The sequence below is a fragment of the Ruditapes philippinarum genome, unplaced genomic scaffold (genome assembly GCF_026571515.1).
Source record: "Ruditapes philippinarum isolate M1 unplaced genomic scaffold, ASM2657151v2 ctg6543_1_1_1_1, whole genome shotgun sequence".
NCBI classification, from domain to species: Eukaryota; Metazoa; Mollusca; class Bivalvia; order Venerida; family Veneridae; genus Ruditapes; species Ruditapes philippinarum.
The window spans coordinates 31753-36315 of record NW_026861258.1 but is presented as its reverse complement, the minus strand read 5'-3'; positions in this window follow the sequence as shown (position 1 = coordinate 36315).

Sequence of the window (4563 nt, the reverse complement as noted above, 5' to 3'; positions counted from 1 at the left end):
GAACATCTCGGCTATTATCATTTAAAAAAAAAATGGGTCTCACTAAAAAGCGTCGAGATAAAATATAACGTCCGGAAGCGTCAGGAAAAGTGGGTAGACATTACTTTTCATTTTAACACTTAAACGGGTTATATTTATTGTTTATTGTAATTGAGGTAAATTCAGAGATGTAGATAACAGAAATAAGCAGCTCCACTGAAATATCACTCATACTTGTTAAAAAGTAAAAAAATAGGCATTTTGTAGCAAGTAAACCTTAATTAGTGTATATATGTTGCAGTGTCATATTGATGTGTTAATGTTATGTGTTGTTTGTCAATGTATGTTACGTATTGTACACCGTAGATTATGTTATGTACATGTCCATGTCATGTCTGTTGTATTTGTATCTGTGTATATCTTGTGAAGTCCTATATTTGTGTCCCTTTTCCTATATGTCATCCATTCATCCTTTTATTCATTTACTCATTCATTCATTTCTTCATTCAATCATTTATTAACAAGTATGTACTAACCACTGGTACGGGTCTCAACCCTAAATATTCTATTCCCGCACTAAATACATTCACACATGCGCACTCGTACTGAAGGTTTTCATGGCGCGAGCCAGACTTCATATTGATTGAAAATAAATATTTTCTGAGAGCGCGCCTCTGTATTTTTGCAGGTAAATATGATTGTCTGTATTGATTCCATACTTGTTATTCTACATTTTGCCATTCATGATTTTGTGTCATTTGTCATTATTTTGTATTGGCACTCGTACTGAAGGTTTTCATGGCGCGAGTCATACTTCATATTGGTTAATAATAAATGTCATCTGAGAGCGCGTCCCTGTATTTTTGCAGCAACCCTCAAGCCAAAAACCTCTTAGCAATTCATCTTTCCCTTATAGTTAGAGTGGACTGCGACATATACATTTGATCCTTTTATTTTATACACTATTTGAAAGTTAAATCTTTTATCTATTGCTGCATGTTAAAATATTGGTAGCTTTCCATGCCTTTCACTTAGAAAAAACATAGCTGACACATACCCACTGAGCCAGTTTTTCGTCAAATAAATAGTTCTGTAACAAAATTAATAAGGAGTTCTCTTTAAAAATTGATGTATCATTTATTTAAATGGGAACTGTAAATGTTTTTACCTGCAGCCATAGAAAAATGCATAAGCTTTCAGTTCAGAAAATGTATTATTTTAATGATTTTGATATCTGATTCATAAGTTTTATTTGCTACAAGTTTTCAGTTTAGGAAACACGCGTGATATCTTGTTGACTATCTCTGTTATCTATATGTCTTTTGTTTTGAAAGACCCTAATTTTAATAAAACCTTCCGGACGCAGGGATTTCTTTATGCTTATTGGTATGACATAATATTTTATTGATAAAAAACTTTTTTCTTATTAATTATATCATTTAGAAAAACAAATATTTAATGGATAATAATTCCTTTCAGCTACATCGATGTCTGAAGTCCAGACGCTTTCTGATGCTATATTTCTTCCGTACGCTTTTTAATGAGACCTTTAAAAAGACTGACGGAAAGGGCCGAAAAGTTGCGATTGCCGCTTTAGACTGGTTATCTTATACAAAAATGATCATAATAAACCTCAAGGAATTTTGTTATACAGAAAGGATAAGTTTACGCACAATGATAATAATATTAATTCCTTTTATATTGAATTCAATTAAAGCACACCAGATCATTTCCAATTCAAGGATTCGAATTCCTAATATTTTGCTGTCTTCCACTTCAATTTTTCCTCAGATCATTAAAATCATAAAAGTTATTTAGCTGTCAATTCATCAAAACCACAATGCAATATGTTTTAGTGTTTTTCTCTGTTTAATTTATAGCAAGAATGAATGAACGAACATGTAGTTTTTAGTGTTTTTTCATTATATACCAACAAATTGAAGCATATGTGTTTATATCACCTGAATTATTAAACAAGATTGTAAAAATCCCGAGATTCATGAAATAATGGTTTTGATATTTCTCGAAGTTTGTGGCAATAAAAAGTTATAAATAATCATTTTCATTTTGATGTGAAAAAACTGCATCAAAATTCAAAACCAGTGTTAAAAAGCTGATAAACGCCATCCAGAACGAAATTATTTCTTAATTTTATTATCTAAAATCAATATATATATATATATATATATATATATATATATATATATATATATATATATATATGATACGATATACATGTGCTGGGATTGACAAATATAAATTTATTTGGATTTTACTTGGAGCTTAATGTTCTATAATAAAGTCTCTAGATTTTAGATGTTTGGAACTCTTTACCCCAACTGTCTGTTTGCTTTTCCGGGATCTTTATATATTCCATATGAACTCGGCTTTTCTGACCACAATATGATGTCAAATTTCCGGGATCTCTATTTGTTTTATACTTACTCGGTCTTTTATTGTGATATAGAAGTGGTAAATTACGGGGATATCTAGGTGTTTTATACGAACTCGCTACTTTTCTGAATGTGAAAGAGAGAACGCCCGGTATCCTAATACACAAATAAAAAAATGGATATTTGACCTTTTGACTTGAAAATGAATGTAGCTGTTAGAACCCATTTTGGTGCATCTGCATACAAAGTTTAAAATTATTATGGGTATGCACTTTCCTTTAATAGCCAGATGTATTCTTAGTTATTTCCGGTGCCAGTTGACCTAAAATGAATGCGGCACGTAGCACCAAGATGCCTCCGCATATACATGTACAGTTTCAATGAAATAACCTTATAATTATTGAAGTTAATGATCGTCAACGAAACCTTAACCAGACAGGTTAACCAACGCCGACTCTAATGAAAGTATCAGACGTTTCGCATATTGCAGAGACCGGCCTTTATAGGGGCTCGAACCCGGTTTGACGATTCTTTGACGCAAGCATAAAGATACGTCTAGTTCATTGATTAAGCAAATCTGTTGAAAATTCATGTTTTCGTACCGAGCATGCGAGTCCGTCAGAGGTCTGTGACAGGCACCGTGAAACTTGCCAGAGCATTCAGATCATGTATATATATTTTCAGGGCTTGAGCCCGGTTGCGCGAAAAAGTGATGGAAATAAGATGTACTTCAAGTATACAATGTTTTAGCAAATCTGTTATATGTGCATGCTTTCACGCCGAACATGCGAGTCCGTCAGACGGTCTGTGTTTCATGCAGACGAACACATAGTGTTTAAAGTGTATAAAGCTATATATCTGATGTAAAAATTATTGTTTGGATTTTGAAAAAAGAATACTTTCAAAATGTTTGTATGAAATAAAAATGACAATAAATTGCCTTAAAGAGAGTGGGGCATGAATAAAGTCATTGCTAAACGGATAGGACCCTACTTAAAATAGCAAAATAATATTTTGTTCTGGAACATTTTATTCTGCTAACGTGCATTATTCATGTGTATTAAATAACGGAGACATTATATGTTACAACTTTTTCGGGAATCAACCATATGATAATGGAACCAATATAATTTTACTGTTGATAACTTTCATAAAAATATTTCATAAGATATAGATTTATACACTTTAAACCGGCCTCATTCAAGTAGCTAGTGTACAGAGCATGCAGGTATAATTTTTATTGGTTCGAGCCCGTTTGGCGATTCTGTGACGCAAATAAGAAAATATATTTAATGTTTAGTGAAATGTTTTAGCAAATATGTTGAGAGTGCATGTTTTCGCGCCAGATAGTCTGGATTTCCTGCAGTCGGACCTCACAGTGCTGAGAGTGCTATAACCTGCAGAACACGTACGTGTATTTCTTTAAGTGAAGTCGGTTTTTTCATGTCAAGTGTAATTGTAATGTTCTTAAATAGGGATGAAAATGCATTTTGCCAATTTCCGTACTTACATTAGGATGCTGGGCTGCTCGGCCGTCAACTTTACAGACATACAATAATGGAGAAAAAAAATCTTAAAATTATTAAAACAAATAAAAAAAAAGCACCATCTTCCTTTCCCTTTGAAAAATAAATCATTATGTTTCGAAAAAGTTCAGTACAGTGTCTATACTCGTAACTATCATTTAAAAATGAGTCGCGCCATGACAAAACCCAACATAATGGTGCGAACAGCATGGATCCAGACCAGCCGGCGCATCCGCGCAGTCTGATCAGGATCCATGCTGTTCGCTATCAGTTTCTCTACTTGTTATAGGGTTTGTAAGCGAACAGCATGGATCCTGATCAGACTGCGCGGATGCGCAGGCTGGTCTGGATTCATGGTGGTCGCAAACGCATTATGTTGGTTTTGTCATGGCGCGGCTCAAATGAGTTATTCTTATATAGTGTTTTGATGCAACTCTAATAAAAAAAGGTGGTTTTTTTACATATCCTTCTTTAAAAAAAAAAATTGCAGTGACTTTCAAATGTTTTATCTTTAACCTGTTGGAATTTAGAGATTAACATTTACGAGTAGTATAGAGCCCGGCTAGCCTCCTGACCGATTAACTTTAATAATTTTCTTGATATCTCAATATTGGTAATGAATAGAAGCTGTCAAATTAAGAAATTCTGCACGCTAGGTGATACCT